The 25,301-nt window shown below is 30.5% G+C and overlaps 1 protein-coding gene across 2 annotated transcripts in view; it reads right to left on the bottom strand.

Annotated features, from left to right (window-relative positions):
* LOC143222542 (kin of IRRE-like protein 3) overlaps positions 1 to 25,301 on the bottom strand; it is a 242,325-nt gene that overhangs the window by 46,081 nt on the left and 170,943 nt on the right. The gene's annotated exons all lie outside the window — the stretch shown is intronic.

Below are 25,301 nucleotides of genomic sequence, written 5' to 3'. Positions count from 1 at the left end.
GAAGGGCGAAGACAGTCTTATGACCATGTCAACATTAATGGACGACTTTTGTTTGGAGACCAAATCCGGACACACATAATCCGTTCAACATTAATGGACGACTTTTGTTTGGAGACCAAATCCGGACACACATGATCCGTTCAACATTAATGGACAACTTTTGTTTGGAGACCAAATACGGACACACATGACCTGTTCAACATTAATAAACGACTTTTATTTGCCGACCAAATACAAACATATAAGATATGGCGTAAGAAGTCATATGAAATATATTATCTTGGTGATCGGTTTATAAATACATGCCCATTTGCTTCCCAGTAACTAAGAGGAAAATTTGATGATTTCTAACGCTAAAACACAGTGTTCGAAACCTGCGGTAGGCAAATAAAAGATAGAACTGTGTTCTGTTTTGAGCCTAACAGCATACAAGCATATTTATATACTAGTTTAAAGTCTTCTAGATGGTTTTTGATCGATTTTTTCCTAAAATAAGAAAATATTAATAAATATTAATCATAACCTTAACACCATGTCTTTGTAGGTAAATAGTCCGTTAGAGAGGATAGTTATGTGCACGCACTAGAAGGATTAGAAATCCTCTAATTTTCTTTATTTAATTTTTATTCTTTCTTCGAAACGCTTTTGCTATGGTTGTGTGTTAGCCTTTTGTTTTTTTACAGTATGTTATCACAAATTATAAGGCACATATCACCCCTTATATGAATCTTATTAAGCAATGTCTTTCGTTTTGAGGCCCGACATAGCAAGGTGGGTTAAGGCGTTCGACTTGTAATTTGAGGGTTGCGGGTTCGAATCCCCGTCACATCAAACATGCTCGCCCTCTCAGCCGTGGGGGCGTTGTAACGTGACGGTCAATCCCATTATTCGTTGGTAAAAGAGTAGCCCAAGAGTTGGCGGTGGGTGGTGATGACTAGCTGCCTTCCCTCTAGTCTTACACTGCTAAACTAGAAACGGCTAGCGCCGTTTAGAAGAATATTGATATAACGTTTCGGTTGGTATCAAATCTGAAATTTTGAGAGCTCTAAAGCTCTCTGTTTGCCTCTGTTGCTGGGGTTTATTTCATTTATCTGTATTTCGTTAAGTCCTCCACAGAATATGACAATTTCAAACGTCAATTTAATAAAAGTGGAAAACTGTATTGTTACGAACAAAAATGTGGAATTTAACTTTAATTGCTATGCTCTATCAAGGGAAGTCATTAGGTCGGAAAAATACGATCTAAGATGCGCAACCAACTCATACATTTTGATAAATGCACATTGGGGAATAAATGTCTTTAGAAGATACATTATATAGATGCTATCAAATTAGAAGGTAAAATCATCACAAAGTTATGACTCTCCCTGGTGCATAGTCACATTATCTTTTCTTGTTATTTGTAGTTATCTTCTAACTATATATCAAGAAATACACGAACTTAACTTCCAAAGATTTCTGAAAAGCTATTGGACCGAAGTTTATCATGGAGAGTGAATTGAGGTAGACATGGCAATAAAATGAAGTCATAAAGTGTATCAACTCACCGGAAAACCTAACGAGGCTTATAAAACCGTGGTGTATATTCTTATCCAGTTTAAAGGACTTATATCCCAAAAATAGTTATACACTCCTGAAGAGTTTGTTAAGTAATACATTTTTAAGCTGAAGAAAACTTTATAGGCAAATTCTTGACAGAACAGCTAAAAATATACTTGCCATATACAATTATCTCGGTTTAAAAGAAAAATAATCCTTATATGTGAGTGTTACAGTTTAAAAGATATACTCAGATACAATTAAAACTTTGGAAAAAAATCGAATATTGTCTACCTTCATCAACCATGAACAAAATCAAACACATTAGGGTTATTCAAAGCCCACTCATTCTGTCTCACTTGATATGTGTTATATTTGCAAAATGTTTGTTTCATGGTTCTCACTCAGCTCCCTGCACAGATGTGCTCCTAATTTTGAGTTGACATATTAGAGGAACGCCAATAAAATGTAGAAAAATGAAAATAATATATATTATACTCTATTTATTTGGCTTTCACAAAACTACGACACGGTATCTGTCCTTTAAAAATTATTATAATATTAATTAAATAATCACTATATAATGTAAATTATTAAATTAATACAGGTATGTTTTATTAGTTCTGTAAAACATATTTATAGTTTAAAACTACTTATCTTTATTTTAATACTTAAATAATTCTGTATTTATATTTTGCCTCTGTTTATTTTCAGTAGCTTAGAAAAAGAATATTTTAAGTACTATGAAAGTATACTATTGAGAGAAACACGTGTACATATTATATTATGTTGTAATGGGATAATATTCACAATTTGCTTCTTTTGTATTAGCGAAAAGTCACACAAGGGACTGTTTGCGCAGTGACCATCATGGAGAATCACACCCCAGACTTTAATCTTTTAAATCAATAAACTTATCACTTACCCACTGAGAGGCACACAACTTATATAAAGTTAAATAATTTATTTTCTTACTGTGCAACTGTAATTGACAAAACATCTCTTTATTTTTTCTTTCCTTTTTGAACAATATATCTGGGCTTTAATTCGAGAATAAATAATTATATTGCAATTAGTCACTGTTATTCATTCCTTGTATTAATTTAAGTGCATTTTTATATTACATAAGGCATATATTTCTAAAAAATATTGATAAGTCAAAGTTATTTTATATATTCCGGTCATCATGGGTTCGAATCCCGTCGCACTCGCTCTTTCAGCAGTGGAGGCGTTATAATATGAAGTTCATTCCTTATTTACTTCAAAATTGGGACAAATAACACAACTGGTCCGCGAGTAGCTTTGCGCGAAATTTAATAAAATAAACAAATATATGTTTTCCAAAAGCCCTTAGTAAAACTACTTTATTTAAGTATAGTTATTAGAAAGCAAGGCACTGTTGGATACATTTGTTTTCATTCAGTCAATAACTTCAAAACAGTATCTTTGTTTAGTTATAAGTGGGTATCATCCCAAAGTTAATAACGCTCAAGAAATGGGTTTTTGCTAGTTTTCTGTGTACAACTGAAATAAACTATTATTACGGATGAAAGAAAGATAAACTATAATCGGTTTCGTTTCTTTGTAGCATAAAGCTACGTAATTTGTTATCTGTGATGTACCCACCACAGATATCGAAACTCGATTTTTAGCTTTATAAACCTAGAAAGAGAGGTATACTAACAATGCAAATATTTTCTGTTCTCTTTGATGTAAACATTAAGGTGTAATAACTTGTTTTTTATTCAATTTGAAACAACTGACTGAAACTAAAATAATTTTTTACACGGGTGGGAATCTTTCGAAATGATATTTTAAAAAGATTCTCGAGTAGAATTTGTAGGGCTTTTTTTCTGTTTCAAAAGTGAAACAAAACTATGTTAGAATACAGTTAATTGCAAACCCCAGTTTCATTTCTATTTCTAATACGGTAATTCTTTAATGTGTCCCTCTGATGATATGTTTCTCTCTGATGATATAATTTTTCTCTATGATGATATAATGTGCCTATTATACAGTAACGATATAATTTGTCTCTCAATACACATAAATAAGGGAACTTGTTTAAAGGGAACTTCTCTTATGCAATACAAACAGCTAAAATCGGGTTTCAATACCCGTGGTGGATAGAGCACAAATAGCCCATTATGCAGCTTTTGCGCTCAACTTCAAACAAACAATCTTATGCAATGAAATTACCTTATACAATGTTTTCACTCATAGTTCAAGCTTTTTTTACGAACTTGTTCATAATCAGTACTGAAATGTTTAAGAGTGCAATATTAATAAAAACTTTTGTTAAAACACTTTTTTGATCGATTGAAAACTAAAATCTGATTTTCCGGGAAAATGAAACACGCTAGAAAAAGAAATTACATAAGAGAAAGGTCTATGGTAATGACGTGTTTTATCAACATTACGAGTCTGAAGACTGACCATTTTTCCTTAGAGACCAATTTGCTAAACACAGGTAGATAAACAAAGGGACAGAGAAATTCACCGTTTAAACCTATTACACACCTGCACGGGAAGCTGTTCTTTCGTTACATCAAACCTGATAATTTCCTTCATAAATCTGAATAAATATAAAATATATTCTAGTTCCTGCAATCCACTGTCATATACAAATTGCTTTGACTTATGTATTTATGTTTTGTTTGCAGTTTAATATAATTTGTTTTTGTAACTGTGTTAACATTTGACCAAAAATAATTTTATGATCTAAAAATGACCCAGACATGTCTTAGATAATTGAATACTTTTTCCGAAACAACAAACTTTGTACCACAAGGAAGTGCATTACTTTCAAAACAAATAGAACAATGAATTTTACACAAATTGTTTGTTTCTCTTTTTGTTTCAGGAGAAAAAAGAAACTAAGTGTTATAGCAAACTATGAAAACATTTATTCGAGTGAAAAAATATTTGCAAAGAAAATAAAGACAGAATTTTATGTGAAAAAAACAAGAGTGAGAGAAGTTAAAAATTTTCAAAATTATTTCAACTTCTGTCAAATTTGATAAATTTCCTTCAGTTTCTACGCTTTGAAGAATAAATTGAAACGTGAAGTTACAGTTTCATGGGAAGAACAGTGAAATTTCTTCCTTTGAATCAGATTCCCTGTGAAATTTGCTATTGTTGACTTAAACTAATGACACTACACTTTCAAAAGAACTGGGTGGTAGTTATGAGCACCTAACAGTAATTTAGTTCGACTGGAAATATAAGAATAGTGAAATATATATAAAATACATTTTTTCATTGTAGGCATTTTTATGAGCTATCTTTATCAGTGGTTTACCTGTCTTTGTGTATTCGCGCTGAAAATATTACTGATTCAGTTCATCTTGCCATAAAATGACCAATTTCTACCTAACAAAATTATATCACGCTAATTCACTAATAAGATTTTGAGAAAATAAGATTATTTAATTATTGAATCTAATGTAATTTCTAGATATATTAAGCATTTTACCTGATCGCACTTATCGTTTATAAATTGTCCCATGTAATGCTATATTATTCAAACGATTAAACAACATCATATAGCAAGTAATATTAGTTACGATGCTCTAAGAGAGAACAAACTGGAGCAATGATCACGGATGTTAACATTACCTGAAATCTATAAGATGGATGATCAGAGATGTTAACATTAGCTGAAATCTATGAGATGGATGATCAGGAATGTTAACATTAACTGAAATCTATAAGATGGACGATCAGGGATGTTAACATTAGCTGAAATCTATAAGATGAATGATCAGGAATGTTAACATTAGCTGAAATGTATAAGATGGATGATCAGGAATGTTAACATTAGCTGAAATGTATAAGATGGATGATCAGGGATGTTAACATTAGCTGAAACTATAAGATGGATGGTCAGGGATGTTAATATTAGCTGAAATCTATAAAATGGATGATCAGGGATGTTAACATTAGCTGAAATGTATAAGATGGATGATCAGGAATGTTAACATTAGCTGAAATCTATAAGATGGATGATCAGGGATGTTAACATTAGCTGAAATGTATAAGATGGATGATCAGGGATGTTAACATTAGCTGAAATGTATAAGATGGATGGTCAGGGATGTTAACATTAGCTGAAATGTATAAGATGGATGGTCAGAAATGTTAATATTAACTGGAATCTATAAGATGAATGGTTGTTTGCGTATTTTTAGGATATGTTTCATAATCATATTTTAATGTATATATATTTAACCTTCTTTTAAAAACAAAATAACATTGAATTATTTATTTTTTAGTAATTTTTATCACAAATCTTATTTTCCTGGACCTTGACACAAAAAGTATTGTTTTAAGTCAATAAATAACGGTTTTACTATGATTGGTAGTTGAAGTAATACCTTAATACAAGTATAAAAAACTGTGAGCTGTAATATTTTGTTTAAAAATGTATTATATAAAAATTTACTAATGATTGCAAATACCAAGTCATAAAAAATAAAAACTTTTATATGAAGTGAAAAGCAACAAAATTTGTTGGCTTTCTAAACAAATTTATGCAATAGTACATACACATTTGATGAACATATAATGATAAACATTATGATTGAAAAAGTATGACTTTTGAATATGAGATGAGACGCTTGAGTTCTATCCTGTCTCATCACAATTGAAACACATCCTTACTTGAGATAAAAGCATTAATCTGATGTGTTTCAGCCAAAAACAGATGTTATATAAGAACATCCATTATCTTGTGAAATATGTATAAAACAACCTATAGGAAAGATGTATGTGATACACATGATAATGTTCAAGAAAAATTTAGTAATAATAACGAACGTACAATAAGTATCTCTATGTTTTATCTAGTCCAAGCCAGTACCTAATTTAGATAAGACACAGTTCAGACAGGAACGACACTAATGGAAGCTATAGGATTTGACAGGTACTTTCTAGTAGTTTCGTAGGGCTTTGGTAGAAAAGCTCACATTTATTAAGCAAATGGACGGGTAACATGTAATTATCGTTAACAGAGTACTCAGCGAAATTTAATTGGCATATGTAGCTTTTATCCGGAATATCCGCGTTTAGCATCTCCTGATGGAACTGACTTGAAAGATCAGTATACAATGACGATTACTGGGGTAATTCAATCTAGCAGTAGAGGGAAAGCTACAAAAAGTTTATTGATAACTTGTTTAGATCCAACACTGTGGCTTGCAAATAAAAACACGCGCCTCTAGACCATAGACATCAGTGTAACAATGTTACGTACCATTGGCGACATTTATTACATTACAGAAATAACGAATATTGAAAGAAATAAAGTTGGTCTTAACAGCTCTCTTCAAAGTCACCTTACGTCAAGTGAGATTTCAAATTTCTAGAAAAAATAATGACATTTCAATTGAATTCATCAACTATCCTGTAACATTTTATAATTTATTACCATCATTGGATAGAGGAAAAATCATACGAATGTATTTAAAAATAGATTTATTTGTTTAATACAAACTACACAATTAAAAACTACGAAATCAATGTCCATGTGCATGAATAACATTTATGTCACGTTATGTATTTAAAATATTTTTATACTACTGATAAATCTGTAATGTTGTACAAATCTCTCTATGTATAAATATATATCTACATATATATCATGTTCATTACATTAAGTCTACAATTTATATTTAAAATGAATGAAAAGATAATTATTTGATAAATATGTAATAGCATACTTATACAAAATTGCTTACGCTCTTTCATAAGCCAAATACTGGTGTTAAAACCCCAAACGCCATATTACATTATATAGTTGTTTAATATTACAAAGTTAGACTCAAATGTAATAATTTAATATAATTATTATATCTATTTAGTTCTCAACACTAAATGTTTACCAATTTAACTTTACATAGCAAAGTAAACATGGAAATGTAATTCATATATATATAGATAGATGTAGATAACAAACAATTTTTTTGTAAGTTTATCAAGGGAAGATGAATATTTAAATATTGATGAATATTAATATTAACTTAAACTTAATTCAAAGTAATAAATCTTGTACTGCTAAAGATGCTTAGAAAATGTATGATCATCAAACCTGTTCGTGTCTATGTCAGTCTACTGTTAAAATTTTCTAGAATAGTTTTTATAAAATAAAATCTTATAGTTAGATATGATAACCATAAACAAGACTCATAAATAGTGAAATTTCAGTATTAGGTATTATCATTTTTGACATATTGAAGTTGACATCTGTTATTACCCATGTATACATAAAACAGTGATGTCAGAGTGCTCCAAGAAAAGACAAAATTGCATATTCATTGTTGAAATTTTTATTAAAAGCATTTATAATATAATGTGAAGAGCAATTGAGCAATGTACAGTACTGTGAAAAATTGTTAGGACAACAAAATATTTTGTCATTCTTTCCATTTTATTGAGATACTTCTTCCATGCCATTACACAATGTAAAGTTTCAATACTATGGTAATGATTCATTGATTTTTGTTGACAACTGACCCGCGACCCTTAGGTTACGAGTCGAGCGCCTTAACCACCTGGCCATGCCGGGCCTATAGGAAAGAAAAACTAAATTAAGCATATGGTACTATGTAAAAAGAAAAAGGCAGTGGAATTTAATACGTCAGCTACACTTATCATATCATATTAAAGTAAGCTCGGGATAATGCTCGACACTGTTTAGAATTTCAGTAAGAACAAGGCATACCATAGTAAATAAACCAATAGTTTTAGTCGAAATACTGCTTATGGACTTAAAACGACGAAGTACAACACTCTATTTCTTGGCATGTTACAATTTTCGATAAGTTAGTGAAATTCTCAATAGCACTCGGACATTAAGTGAGAGTGAAACACAATTTTCCCTTAAGACGATCAGTAAACATAAATTCTAGGAAACACGCAGAAGAACTATTGACTAAGAAGGATTTGTTTCACAGCCTGTAAAGTACACTCGTAAAGAGATTATGTCTTTAGAAAGGAACGTCTTCTAAAGATCTTGAATGATGCAGTGACATAATATATATATATATATATTTCTTCCATTGGTTTAATATGAGTTACAAGTAGGACATTATAATTCAGAGTAGACTGATTTTCTAAGGCAGATATTACTTTTGTTTTGAAAAATATAAGCGAATAAACTGTTAGATTAAAGTATGTGTTGTTTTGTAGAAATTTTTCATTAAGCAAAGGTACATGGTATTTTCAATATAGCAGAAAAACATATATAAGTATTAAACAAAACTAAATGTTAAGTAAAACTAGCAAAAAACTTATATGTAAGTATTAAACAAAACTAAATGTTAAGTAAAACTAGTTTAGTTTTATGCCTGTTGGCAGTAATATCTTTGTTAACAGATTGTAAATAAATGTTATACTTCTTGTTATTTACAGCTCATCTCTCTGTTTTTTTGCATCAATATGTTTTAATATGTAACTGTTTGGTTGCCATTTATAGCGAAAAGCTACACTATAGGTAATCTGCACTCTGTGTGTTTACTGCGGGAGAATCGAATCTCGGATTTTGGTGGTGTAAATCTCTAAACAAGGAGACTTATTATGAAATAAAAACAAGTATATCAAGCAGTTCTGTTAAATAAATATATTGTTTCAGTTAGAAAGTTCAAAATTACGTACGTGATACGTATGAAACTGTAGAAAAATATATGTTTTCCTGACATTGCATGGTTAACATTACAATGATATAAACTATCACTTTTATTCACGAGTTTCGCTTCAACTAAATGACATGATTCTTGTAGCAGAGACGTGCTTTTATTGTTGTCATTAGTTACAAACAAGGAGAAAAGTAACTTGAGACAGAACATATTACATTTTTGACGTTTTCATTGTATTTACACAAGGACTAAAAGTCTTTACGTAAAAATATCGTCCTTTAAAGCACGTTCTCAATAGTTAAGTGTTTTTCATAATTTTTCGTTTTGTCAATGACTTTTAATGACTTAATTAGCTATTGTTTATCCATATTTTCTATTATATAATATTTTTAATTAAAACATACGAGGTTTGTGTCGTGACCAAAGAGTAAATAATGTTATACACTGCTGACCAAAATCTTAAGACTTATGAACATAAAGAAAAAATATGCATTTTGCGTTGTTAGACTCAACCATTTATTTGAGTAGAGCTTCAAAAGGTATAAATAAGAAAAGGGAAAATAAAAATAAAAAACTTTAATAAGGAAAATGTGAACAGTGTATCTTATTGATTACAACGTTCAAAATATGAAAATTATTATTATTTCAATAAATTCCATCGTTTATGTTCACAAGGTTTAAATTTTCACTGTCTTAAGTAATTGTTTTCTTACCCTACAATGGAACTATCAAAACAATATTCTTGATTTTTACGCTTTCTTTAGTAAAAGATGGACGTGAAAAATAAAGTTTAATATTGCTCTGTTCAATTTTTTTATCATATGACATCGAGCAAAAATTGTATTCGTTAAATATAACAGCAACATTAAATTTTATGTACATACATCCGTATAAATTACATGTATGTGCGCTAACCACAGCCTACTATAATAAATTTTTGTTTGAAATTAAGCACAAAGCAACACAATGGGCTATCTTTGCTCTGCCCATCAAGGGTATAGTTTGGTTTAGTTTGTTTTGACTTTCGCGCAAAGCTACTCGAGAGCTATGTGCTCTAGCCGTCCCTAATTTAGCAACGTAAGACTAGAGGTAAGGCAGCTAGTCATCACCACCTACCACCATCTCTTGGACTACTCTTTTACCAACGAAGAGTTGGATTGACCGTCAAATTATAACGCTTCTACGGCTGAAAGGGCAAGCATGTTTGGTGTGACGGGAATTCGAACCTGCGACCCTCCGATTACGATTTGAGGGCCTTACCACCTGGCCATGGCGGGCCCCACGAATATAGAAATCCCAATTTTATTATTTTAAGTCCGCTGACATACTGCTGTGTCACTGGATGGCTGGGATATTAAATTGATTATCACCTAAGTAATTATCAGTTTCAATAATATTAATAAATATTCACTTTCAAACTACTTTATTACATTTCTGATGCTGAATCTTAAAAAATATTAATTGCACCTCTGAAACCACTTATGTTTTGGTGTATTGATGTTTATTTAGAGTCACTTGTATTATATTACACTTGATGATACGTCATTTATACAATAAAATGTTTGTGCCTTTAGATTAACCTCAGCCGAAACAGAGGCTAAAATATCGATAAAATAAAACTAAAATATTGGAGTGCACAAAATTATGTTTAATGAAACCTTTAGTCTTATCGATAGCTTTCTTGGTACTACATATATATATATTATTTATTATTTCTAAAATTAGAAAGAAAAAACGTTCCCAGTGATTCTTCAGAAACAGAAGTCAATGAAATAAAATATAAACATCATACTATTTAAAGCACACAATGATGTATTAAAAACAGCTCAAACCTCATTTGAGATTAAGTCTAATTGTATAAACACTTCAAAAAATTAATATAAGCACAAAAGAGACAATCATGTATGATTGGAATATTCGCTAGAATAACAGTGTAGAGTACACAGACTCTTGTTTAAAGAAACAGGAAAGAGTTAGAGAAACGACTGTTCCCAGTAGCTCAGCGGTATGTCTACGGACTTACAACGCTCAAAACCGGGTTTCCATACCCGTGGTGGGCAAAGCACAGCTAGCCCATTATATAGCTTTGTGCTTAATCCAAAACAACGACAGAAATGAGTATTCATCGCTTCAGGTAGTAAAATCTAGAAAAAACATTTTTGTAACACAACCAGAAGATCAAGCAAGTATAAACATTACCATCCTTTTTCTGGCTAATCAAACTCTGTTACAAATCAGTTACTAATATCTTAGATCATGCGGCTACGTTTTTATGGAGCGAATTAAAATTACAATATCTTTATGGATAACAAAACACTTAAAATTCACAATAAGCTTTCTTCTTACAACATGAATGTCCTTATGTTTATTATTCTGGTTTTCGACAAAATACAGATGATAAAGCGTGTTGCATGTTCTCCACTATTTACATCTCGTCTGCAAATACACAGGTTCTCCCACGTTGTGTATTGATAACCTTCGAGTGACAAGAACAGATCATCAAGTTGCAAAAACTAAGTATAATATTGTAATAAAGAGCAAAATTTGTTAAATATGTATATTGCATTAAACTACTTAGTTTCGACATATTATAGCTTGTAATAACTTGTATAAATCCCTTGTGTATCTATGATTATTTACTTACAGAGACGTTTAACAGAGTTGAGTTAAACACTGTCTGTGAAAAGTTAAAAATATTAAGTGTATATAAATATATATTATTTATGTACATGATGGAACTTTAACATATCCAATGGAAAATGAAAGCTAAATACTATCAACATAGTGTGTAATCAGTACTTCTTGCTAACTTTCTATAAACGCATTGGACATTAAATATATTGTTATTGATAGTTTCAAGACCAATAACATTCTGCAATATAACTTTTTATGTGATTTGACGTTACGTCCAAAGTAGGTTAATGTTGGTGTAGATACACCCCATCAGTGCTGTTTAAGTGATTTCCTAGATATCGTGCACTGATGTGGTTTGTTCTTCGACACATTCAATCCAACAGATCACATGGAATAATCGATTACAGTAGAGCCAGCCAATATAGCCCACAAAGCGTGAAATAGTTCAGCCACTTTACCGCAAGGTGAAAAATAATAAGTTTTATCCACTATCTAAGATGAATCTAATATTATATAGAGGGAATGTTTTGACTAAAGATTAAAAAATATATTAACTCGGGCTACCTTTTTCCTGCTTTTTTTTTTCTCAAAATGAAATATCCATGTTATTAATGACAAAAAATCACTTTCGTTTTCAGATATTACTGAATTTCTTAATATCTATGCTTAATTATCCCTTGATTAAGCAAATAAATGAAAATTATTTGGTATCAAACAATGTTTTTGTCGTGATTTCCAGGAATAACTTTTATTATTAATTTATATATTTTCTACATTTCCAAAAAAACATTCCTCCAAAACCAACCAAAGAAAAGGAAGAAATAGTTTAGCAAATTTAACACTTTCGCATCACCTACATATATGCATACATATAACACATCGATTGGTTCATTTTATAAACCAATGAGCACTTATGGATATTTCCTCACTTTTGGTTATACGGTTATTTCAATTTCTCAAAGTTTCGAAAATAACAGCATATTGGCAGGTTTTTTTTAAACGTATCACATAGTTCATTGAAGGCTAATCAGTTAGCATTACACTACCAGTCTGTGTACTTCAAAAGAGCTTCTTAAATAAGACTTCAGTATTAATAATTAAGGTAATTAGACGTAGATAGTACTCATAGATATCTTAGAGAAACTATTGTTTACAAATATTATGTCTTGATGGTCTACATCAAATTGTTTTTTCTCTTCTCAACTATCACTTTAAAAACAAACTAGTAGCTTCTCGTGTTGTACGAACTTCCAAATATACATCGTTTAATTTTCTTAGTGGAGGGGGAGAAGCAGTAGTTTCTAACTAACTAAACCCTATTGCTTCTGAATGGCTAGTGGCATACATGCTAATAAAATGGACGAGATTTGAGAGGACCTGCATGCAACAATATATGAAAAAAAAACAACGAAAGACTTCTTTTTGTCAGTTGTTTCGTGTAGGGGAGAGAAACCAACGATAGTTTAGCGCAGAAAAAATACGAAATCTTCAAGGAAACATTTTATAAAGGAGAATTACTAGCTGTTGTTGTTCACTAAATGCACCCAATCTATAACAGATTTTTTTCTAGATGAACTCACAGAATCAATAAAACCCAAAACTAAGTACAACATTCAAAAATGTGTATTTTACTGAAATATTTTTAAGGATAAACTTTTAATTCGATACTCTAATTAGGTTTATGAGTTTAAACAGTATATACAATTAAAAAAACTTGTCTGAAATGGATTAAGTTGAATTTTAAAGTGAACTTCAAAAATTCAAAATATTTTGAAATAGTGGACTATAAACTAGTAGAAAATAAACCATGACAAACGACATATTAATGGTGTAAAAAGTTCGTGTTGTAGGATTTATTATCAATCACACTTAGTGTTTATTATTTGTTTAAAAAGGTGTGTTTGTGTGTTTTCTTATAGCAAAGCCACATCGGGCTATCTGCTGAGTCCACTAAGAGAAATCGAACCTCTGATTTTAGTGTTGTAAATCCAAAGACTTTCCACTGTACCAGCTGTGACATAAATTGTTCCATCTTCTCTTCAGTATCTGAAGTATTCTTGCCTTTTTCACCATACATGTTAACAAAAACGGTTTCTGTATTATGTTATAAAGAACAAATCTACAGAACGAGCTCTCTGTGTTGTACTCACCGTGTCTATAAAAATCTGATTTTTAGTGTTATAAGCCCACCGCTGATCCAACGAGTTGGAACGAGCTTTTAATCTATGTTAAAATAGTCACAGATGAAAGTTGCATAAAAAACAATTACATCTTTTTAATTAAAAACTGACCAATGGTTTAAATAAAAAATGTTAATTATTTGATTAATATTGATTTTTCAGAAAATTTAATATATTTTAAATACTTATACAAGTTTACTTGAATTTTATCCATCAAGCTTTTAATCCATTAACATTACAAATTATTTCTATAAGAAACAGCTTTTACTTTCAAAACAACTAATTAAGTTTCTAGTTATCTATACAAGCACGATTCGTTTTTTTAACTAATTAAGTTTCTAGTTATCTATACAAGCACGATTCGTTTTTTTAACTAATTAAGTTTCTAGTTATCTATACAAGCACGATTCGTTTTTTTAACTAATTAAGTTTCTAGTTATCTATACAAGCACGATTCGTTTTTTTAACTAATTAAGTTTCTAGTTATCTATACAAGCACGATTCGTTTTTTTAACTAATTAAGTTTCTAGTTATCTATACAAGCACGATTCGTTTTTTTAACTAATTAAGTTTCTAGTTATCTATACAAGCACGATTCGTTTTTTTTAACTAATTAAGTTTCTAGTTATCTATACAAGCACGATTCGTTTTTTTAACTAATTAAGTTTCTAGTTATCTATACAAGCACGATTCGTTTTTTAACTAATTAAGTTTCTAGTTATCTATACAAGCACGATTCGTTTTTTAACTAATTAAGTTTCTAGTTATCTATACAAGCACGATTCGTTTTTTTAACTAATTAAGTTTCTAGTTATCTATACAAGCACGATTCGTTTTTTTAACTAATTAAGTTTCTAGTTATCTATACAAGCACGATTCGTTTTTTAACTAATTAAGTTTCTAGTTATCTATATAAGCACGATTCGTTTTTTAACTAATTAAGTTTCTAGTTATCTATACAAGCACGATTCGTTTTTTTAATTAATTAAGTTTCTAGTTATCTATATAAGCACGATTCGTTTCTTTCCTATATTTTAAACACATAGCTTATTTTTCGTTCACATAGTACTTACACTAGAACGTGGTCCGGCATATCCAGGTGCTTAGGACATTTGACCTCGCAATCTGAGGATCGTAGGTTCGAATCACCAATACAACGAACATGTTCGATCTTTCAACTGTAGGGGCGTTATAAGTGTACAACAAATAGCACTATTCGTTTTTTAAAAACGTAGTCCAAGAGTTAGCGGTGGGTGGTGATGACTAGCTGCCTTAAACCGCTAAATTAGAGACTACAAGCGCAGATAGCTCTCGTGTAGCTTAATGAGAAAAATTCATGGGCAAACATAACGATGTTTATATGTAAAATTTTATAGAAATATTCAAAAGCCAGTTACAAAAATCATAATCAACTATAGTACGTATTTACTATTTGTCTAAATTGGTTTAGCCATACGTCTTTGCTCAGTCTGTATTTTTCTTAAAAGTAACATAAAGTCATATCATTAACTTGAAACATTATGAAACCTCATTAATGTAGAAAATATTATTTTCGTACATCAATGTTTTGATTTGATAATATCAGATACAAATACCTATTTGTTTCGTCCCCGCTGCTCAACAGCAAGATTAAAAGTTTATAATGTTAAATATGGTATTTTGATACCAGTGGTAAGGTGACTAAAACACTCTTTCTGAACTTTTGCTCTTATCAAGAAACAAATAAGTCTCATTATTTAGCTTATCTAGCGGTTATATTGATTAAAATATTAATAATTTTCCTCAGTAAAATAACAAATAAATAAATCATATTTACATAACTTTCAATATACGATGAAGTATTTAGAAGTTATGGTTATAATGTAACTTTGCACTAATGCTCTAAAACAAACAAACGATATTTTAGCGTTAAACGATGTCACCATCGCGATGACTTTTGAGTCAGCAGTAAGTATTTGAGTCAGCAGTAAGTATTTGAGTCAGTAAGTATTTGACCTGGGCAAAATATGTATGAGCTTTTATGCTAAACTTACTATAAAAAACCCGGAAATACGAGAACGTTCTCATCACATAGTAATTAGCAGACGTAAGAAACTTACATAGATACCAATTTATAGTCACAGTCTTTATTCTTAAATCTGTTATTCTGATTCTCCAAAAACCGTTCTACTCAACACACACTGTTTTCGTGATTCCTCAGATCTGAGTTCCAAATTAGCTTTATCAATCTACTGTGTTTTTTTAAGACAATGGTGTGAAAATATAACGTCAATAACAAGCAGCACCCCGTAGAGATAACAATAGCTCCACTTTTCTTGTTTCTTTAACTGTCAAGATAATGAAAATGAAAAAAAGTTTAACACAACTTATGCATTAACTCGCATTACGTCACGTTCTTAATGCTCACCAAAGAATAATTTACTGACGATTTATGAAAGTTTCCTTCGATCTCTGATTTTTTTTGTATTAGTAATGAAGATATATCCCCCAAAATGTTAAGTAGTAAATTTTGTTTAAACGATCTATATTGGTTTAAAAATCATTGATTTTGTACATAAGTTCCCGAAGTGAAACATGAACTAAACAACTAAAAACTAAACTAGTAAAAAAATGAATTTTATTTTTTATTGACTGGCGCATTTATTTTTTCGCATTTCGTTTAAAAGAATGAATCAAACTAAATACAAAAGTAATCTAGATATTTGTAATAATGAAATAAACTATGTTACAACATTTCAAAATACCTTAAAGGAAAATACAAAAAATACGTACTGTTAAAGAAGTAATTTATATCTCTCCAAGGTGTGATTTGCTTTCCGTAGATATCTTTTGAAAAGCAGTTGATATGTGACATAACAAATCAAATGTTTTACTTTTAGAGAACGATACTTTAACTGATCTTGATACAACATTGAAGGATTTTATGTTTTGTTTTAAATTTTTTCCATCCTATATTTTGATAATAAACATAGATAATACGATTTTGTAAATACAAAAAGCTTTTGTTTTATTACACCCAAACTTTACCTATAGTTGATCAAGTTAGACTGTCAGTGTCAATTAAAATGTGATTGTATGTAACCCGTGCGTCTATTCAAATTGACGAAAGTTAAACATGATAAAAAATACAAATATTTAGTAAACTTTGTTTAATATATACCTCCAGTATATAATATTCATTGAGTAAATTAGTAATATTATTAAGTATATCTTATATAAAGCCAAAATGCCACAAAATTAGTTGAAACAAGTCAAAGTTACCTTCATTTTTCTAATTTTTGATTAAGAAAATTATATTGACGACTTCTGTAAGTTCATAATTTAGACTCCTAGAATTATACATCGCGATAATAGTACAGTTCTTGAATTTTACTGTTTGGAATAAACACTACAGTAGTATATTAGATTAAGACATATTCTGCTTAACATATGCTTTTTTTCAAAAGCCGACTGAATGCAAAAACAGAACTAATGTAATGTTAAATAGAACATTAGTTTTATATTATGTTTTGAACGCAGAGTGCTAAAAGGTAAACAACTTTATTCTTACCAACGATTCTTTGCTATATCTTTTGTATTATATCAGTACTAACGAACTTTTTCCACGTATCAACTTCAACAGTACTAACTGTGCTAATTAATGAGCATGGGTTCTCACCTGTTTTTGTTTTTACTCATGTTTGTTTTTATTTTAAGTACACTTATGTGTATTGTAATGCGTGGTTTATTCAATGTGCGTTACGAGTAGTAGACACTCCCAAGCAACTAATAGATTATTATTATTTTCTTTTTAGCCTTGTTCAGAAAATTATACAACGTTCAGCACAAGTTTCCCGAACAGTGAACGTCGTGTTCTCGTTTGTTTCACATAAGTTCAAGAACTCTGACTTTGTTCTATAAGGCAGAATCTATTTCTTCTTTTGATTCAAGTTCTTGGTACTTAACGATAGGAAAATAGGCCCTCTCCGTTGTAGTTCTTAAAAGTTCTGTGTTACACGGTTAAGGCAAAAATAATAAAACAGCAAATCGCCGTTTCATGTCCTTAGGGCTTACTTGGTGAAACAGAGTATTTGGTTGCTAGACGCGACGGTGTGGAAGCAATCGTTCAATACAAGGATTGTCTTTGTTGTTATCGTTTGGATGAACTTCGTCCATAGCTGTAGATCAGCCTATCGGTTAGAGACGGCTAATGATTAGGGCTCCTGAGAACGAACATTTCAAATTCTGCCTGTGTTTGACATCTTTCATACTATTATTATTTATGATATTTTCTAACGTATAGATTAGCAGACAGGTTATTTCTTCGAAAAACGAAAACGAGGCCCGAGAAATAATGAATGCGAACAATCTAAGATGAAATATATCAGAAAACAATCAGTTTATAAAGGAATGAGCAAAAATGTTGAGAATTTTAAAATAATAATATTAAAGCAGCTGTTAAATTACTTTAAAATATTAAATAAAAATTACTTTAAAATATTAAGCACATTATCAACATAATGTTCTTTCAAGCTTTGACTTTCAATAATACGTTATGCCACATAAATTATTACACATATTTTATAAGTGTGCAGTTTGTTTTTAGGGATTTTTTAAATAAACTGTAATAAAATCATGATATAATTATTTTACAAAAAAATACCTCGATGATAGATTGTTATTCAAGAAGTCCGTACAGAGAAAATTAAATTTAGTCTGACGAAAATAATGAGAAAACTTTTTACTGCTCTGATTACTGTACATTTTAATACTTAAAACCTCCTTATAGAGAGTTTTGTGATTTTTGTTATGTATTTATCTCAATTTAACAGCACTTTGCAAAATCATTCGACACAGTATTGTTTGTTTTTGCGAACCGCTGGGACAGCGGTAAGTCTTTGGAATTACAATGCTAAAAGTATGGGTTCTATTCCTCACGGTGGACACAGCAGATAGCCTGATGTAGCTTTGCTATAGGATAACGCATAATGTTTGTTAGTACTGTGTTCATCTCATGGAATTGAGCCTGGGACTTTAGCATAAACCTTTCACTGCTCCAAGGTAGGACTCAGCACATTTAACGGGGTCCATATATTTTCATCTTTATTTTGTTTGTTGTTAAGTGTTATTGTATGCCTTCGAAGTAAATAATATTTTTATCCTTGACGTGTTTTATCCTTAGATTTATATATCTAGGTAATTATAACAGTTATGGTGGGCCCCTCGCTAGTACAGCGGTATGTCTCCGGATTTACAACGCTAAAATTAGGGGTTCAATTCCCCTCGGTGGGCTTAGCAGATAGCCCGATGTGGCTTTGCTGTGAGAACACACACACAGTTATGGTGGTCGTTTTCGATATCCTCACTTGATATAAAATTAAGACTAATAAAAGACCCAGCATGGCCATGTGGTTATGGTGCTAGACACGTAATGTGAGGGTCGAGGGTTCGAATCCCCGTAAAATAAAATATCCTCGCCTTTCAACTATGGGGGCGTTAAAATTACGGTCAATCCCACTATTCGTTGGTAAAAGAGTAGCCCAGGAATTTGGCGGTGGGTGGTGATGACTAGCTACCTTCCCTCTAGTCTTACACTGCCATATGAGGGATGGCTAGCGAAGGTATCCCTCGTGTATATTAGCGCGAAATTCAAAACAAACAAACAAACGCTATGACAGTTTAACAAGAAAAACTGGTATTCTAATTAAAACACTTTGGCTTGAAACGACAAAAAGGAATGTATATCATATATTTCATATGTAGAAATAACATTAATCGATTAATTGTATTATATTGTGAATAAGTTGTAATTATATGTTAACTTTGAGCAGTTATTGTCACAACAGACAAATCGTAACTTTATGATATGAAAATCAGTAAAAGTGTCCTTTGTTCTCTCAGAATCAGTAAAATCCATCTTGTAGAATTAAAAGTAAAGATGCGGGAAGATTTCAAAACAATCATAATACAAAGTAAAAAATGGTGCTATTTGATCTATTTTTATAAATAACCTTCAAACATAGAAAATAAAAATTGTGACATATATCCAGGTGGGTGGATGGTTTATATATGAAGAGGTAAGTATGTATCTACGAAACGTATAGAGTTCCTAGGAGGGTTTATTTTGTTCTTTTCTGCTGAAAATAATTTTCTGAGCTGATAATAATAATTTCCAGGTACATACATGTCGTGTGGCTTGCCGAATGAAACTCAATAGCGTGACGCTTGTTTCATCGAGTTGAAAAATTTGGCTATGATATATTGAGTATACTCACCTACTATATGGATATCGAATCAAAGATAAAAACCTAACTACCCCATATTTCTGTAATGGCTACGGACATTATATGGATGTCAGATGACCGTCTTTATCACAAAATATTGCGTAGAAACTATAAGAACATTTTTTTCTTACTTTTGTTCTGACAATCCACTCCAAGTACTGCTGTAAAAATAACAGGTTTGAAACTAGTCTGAAATTATTCTAGTAACAGTAACACTTACATATCTCTGAGGAGCAATACGATAAAAATTGTAAAAAACAACAACAAATAAGCAACCAACAAAAATCGCAGGAATATATACAATCACACTCATACATACATACCAATTATGTCTTCTGCTTTTTAACAACACTACAAATGCTTGTTACCACAATAATGTAAAGTGTGAAACTCATTTAAGAGGGTAAAGGAAAGCTAACTTGGCGAAAATATACTTCCCACATTCTTGGTATTTAATAGAAGTTTGATTTATAATCATTCACTGGATTATTTAATCAGATCAAATTATTTTATCCAAAATGATACATTTAAATTTTAATAAGTGTTCTATATATATTACGCTTGACGAGAGGGTTTACAGACCGCAAAATAAATTATTTTATTGTCTTATTCATAGATTATGTATACAATATTTTTTTTTCCTTTGCACTGTAAACTTTCGACGCTATTTTAATGTTTAAAGCAGATATGTCAGTGAACCACAATTCCTGCTACAAAAGTTGCTGTAGAAAGATATTTTATAACTAGCTTCTTTAGAACTTAATACAGAACTTTCTTAAGATCTGTAATAGGAGATTAAAGAAGGAACCTTTTAATTTTTAACATATATAATTATGCTGTCCGTTTTCCATCGCATTGTGTTTAATTACATCTAGAGTATTTCACTTTTCGATTTAAGGACTACTTTTTTATTGAAGGAAGGTCACAATGTTTACTGTATATTTGCTTTTCATTTTTACAAATCTTTACTATCCTCACTCGTTTTAGGTTTCTTATTGAACAAAAGATGGCGCTAAGCAATTATCTTATTGTACTTGCCTTTGCGATTCGTTGTTTTTGGTTCCAATGCTTATTTGTTAAAACTGTTTAGCTTGTAGCTTTCAGAAGTTTTTGAACGCAAAATATAAAATGGAGGACGGAAGTCAGCCGAAACCTTGTGCTACAAAATAGTCCAGTGAAAGGAAAGGCAATGTTTAAAAAAGTTAGTTTTGTTCAATGTAATACATGTAATACAATGTAATACAAGTTCTTAAATGGTTTACAAAACACATCGTGAGTGAAAAGGATATAATTATTTTTCCTTTACACAAGTCCTAAAATGAAGAAATTGTAAGATACAGAACGCTTTATATTTTCATATAATCAAAATTATTAATCTACCATTTTAAGTTTTAATTCTTCAAACTCTCATTCTGTTTATAGCAACTGTGATTATGGAAGAGGTATCATCTTATATTCTATATGATATTCACGAAAAATACCATATCATGATATCTTCTTAATTCCAAGAACTCGGATTCTGTAGATCAATAACAACATTTAGATTCATACGTCTGCACGTAGACACATCCTCTTCTGTCATGCGCACAGGCGATGGCACCACTGAAAGGCTGGAGAGTCGTATACTTCTATACAGCGACTAAAAAAGGGAAGCTTGGTTAGGCAGAAAGAAATCTGATTGAATCTGATCAGTCTTTTTTTGCTTCTCCATCTATATAAAAATCAACGGACCATGATTTATAAGAAATCTAAACGAGGCCAACCGAAAACATATGTCTAACATCGTAAGTAGACTTAAAGCTATAAATCAGGTGACCCTAAGGGGATTTGTTGTTAAATTACTATTTCACTGTAGGTGCCAGTGGACACCATCAAGCTGCAAATCTGTAGACAGTCACCAAACACCTATTGAAGCTTAAGGTAGCATTACGAACAGATCAATGCCATAGTTATAGGTGCAATGTTTTAATGTACAATAATAACTAAATTAATTCGGTATCTGATAAAGTCGATCAGACCCTGAAGCCATTCGGAGAACAAGATAAACTTTTTTTGATCGATAACAATAGTGAAAAACAAAACTAATAAGCAGGACGTAATCTACGTGAAAGATGCATTTTTGAAATCCTGATGTAATTGGAAAAAAAAATCACGTGTCAATATTCTGCCACTTCTTTTCATATATCAAATTGAGTGATCACAATTTTTACTAGTAAGTTCTCTCATGAAAGATAGCAAATTAATTCTGCCTGTTTAAGTTTGCAAACAACGAGTTGAGTCCTTATTGAATTTCTCTCCGTAGTCAACACACAACTTTTCAAACCTAGTGGGACTTCTCGAAGAGGAATTGATCGAACAGTTTTCATGATAATCAGAAGCAAACCTTAACATCATAATTTTATTTCTAGTTTTATTCACTAAGGATGTAAAACCTGGATAACGTAAGAGCAAAATATTTCAAACAAACAATTTTAAATAGCGGTAAGTTGGCATAAACATAACGTAATAAATCTTATAAAAATATATATTATAATACTCTACATGACGAAAGCGATGCCATTATAAAACCCTGTTTTCAAATAACGTGAAATTTTAAAAAGCGTAGAAAGCTATATTAATTTTTCGATATCGTACAAAATGTTACGTATCTAAGGATGTTCGACTAAATCGTCTAATTGCTACGACCACGTATTAGATGCAATTCGGAGATTTTTTAAGAATGGTCAGTCAAACATCTTATCATTACAACTATGTATTAGATGTAAGCCAGAATTTTTCTGAGAATAGTTTACCAAAAGGTCTTATCATTAAGACCATGTACTAGGTGTAAATCACAGTTTTTCTAAAGACTGTTGACTAAACCGTTGTCATTACAACCACGTATTACGAATAAATCAGAGTTTCTCTTAAGCATCTGATAAAAACGTGGATTATTTGTTTGCTACAAGTAATTAACAAACAAACATTTACAACTGTTGTGCAAGTGGTCACATTGTTTTAACTCATTTCTCTTTCTGAAGTGTCGCAAGATACAAATGCAAATAAATCGAATCTGAAACCATAACCAGCAGTATTAAAATATTTTCCTATTCAATTATCAATCATTCTCGGAATCAACTGTTCTGCTTAAAAGACTGATAGAGTTTACAATAATGATAAATAACAACTGCACTAGAGAAGGAGAAAAATAATAGTTAGCTGTTTGTAAGTTTATTTGTCATTCTTAGTGTAGCTTAATGAAATGAACATGCATATGTTATACCTCATGAGTTTATGTTTGATAACTTCCTAAATATATTAGTTACGTGAATTAACGTATTGTACCCGTGTTTGTTAACTATAATACTATATAATTTCAAAGTCTAACTTAGGGCATTAAAATCTTGCATATAATACTGGTATATGGTATTTTACTTATCAAGTAGATGATCATTCAGTTAGAAATTAAGGACCAATGGATGTCAAATGATTATGGCGTAACTATAACATTGACTTGGTATGATAATGATTACTTACAAGTATTAAAGACAAACATAAACGTTTAAAGTGCTTGTTTTATGCTTTCTCGTTTCTTATTTCTCACAGTGTATTACTATTACATGACAAGTTTGAAAAATAAGTATTTATATGTAACGTTTTCTATTGATTTGTTGTGATATCAATGAATAAAATAAAATTAGTTTCATTGTTATATATGTGTGTTATAATGCTTTGTAGTTTTTTATTGTTCACATATACGTTTCTGCACATTGTTAGAAGTGTTCTCGTTTTAATAATCAACATGTTAAATAGTTTTCACTAATTCTTACATCATATATTTACGTATACATAGGATGTTTGAAAGAAATGTGTAAAGGCTAAACGTGATATCTTTGTAAAAGAGTGTCATGAGAAACATGAGCTTTACATACATTTTACGATATATTAATATGCAATCCACCCAGAAGTTAGCTTTTTCTACAAACGTGTCAATCCAAAGTTTTTGTTATTAAGAATTTATCAAGAAATACAAGATGGACAGAAAAGTAAAGGTTGAAAATAAATTTTCCAAAATGTTGATAGACACGCAGTTTAAAATTGCTTCTTGTCAACTATTCATCTTTTAAGAGCTAAAACCAATAGAGACCTAACGCTTATGAAAAATATGGAGATAAATATAAAATAAATACTGCAGGCCATATATATATATATATATACACATGTATTTCATCATGGCTTCAGTTTGTATCTCCAAACGGCTGGTATGGGTATTAACACTTTTATTTAGAAAGGTCTAAACGTTGTTCTCTGTTTATGAATAAAAGTGTTAATAGCCATACCACCCGCTATGAGATACATTTTTATTTCAAGTGGGTTTCTCGTCATCAAGAACGACTTGAATTTGTACAAGCTATCCATATTACGAAATCTTTATGGAAACTCACGTACTAATATAAGTTTAATGGTACTTGTAAAATATTTTAACTTTTTTTTGAAAACCTTAGAATTAGATAAATTAATATTGTAGCAATCATGAATATAAAAATATATTCACTTCGTTTATTAAACACTAATTATCGGGCAAATGTATATTCTAGTACTTTACTGTATTTAAGATGCTATCATCGGTTAATTTTTATGATGAATTGTAAAAATATACAAAGTAAGATAGCATTCCGTATTAGGATTGCAATCTTCACAAAACATTTTCGAATGGATGATTTTTTTTGTAGAAACATAACAGGTTATTGTCAATGAAAACATTGTATTTTTACGTATACGATACTGCAATAATATATTTATCAATGATGTCAAGAAAACCAACTTGTAGAGAAAAATATATATGTAAAAACAGCTCGTTTGGGTTGAGAAAATTTTTATATATTTAGTCATAAGTTAATACATATTACAAAATTCAACAATGATAATATCATATTGTATCCAGTAGTTAATGAAGTACAGCTGAATGACTCATAAAGATTCGAATTTTTAGTTGTGTTTCCAATAACACTTGTAAAGTAACATTTAATATCAGACTAAAATATCAGATTGGACACCTATTTCCCGAATAA

Source organism: Tachypleus tridentatus, chromosome 8 (genome assembly GCF_004210375.1).
Source record: "Tachypleus tridentatus isolate NWPU-2018 chromosome 8, ASM421037v1, whole genome shotgun sequence".
NCBI classification, from domain to species: Eukaryota; Metazoa; Arthropoda; class Merostomata; order Xiphosura; family Limulidae; genus Tachypleus; species Tachypleus tridentatus.
The sequence above is the reverse complement of the archived record's forward strand: the minus strand, read 5'-3'. Positions and strand labels throughout refer to the sequence as shown.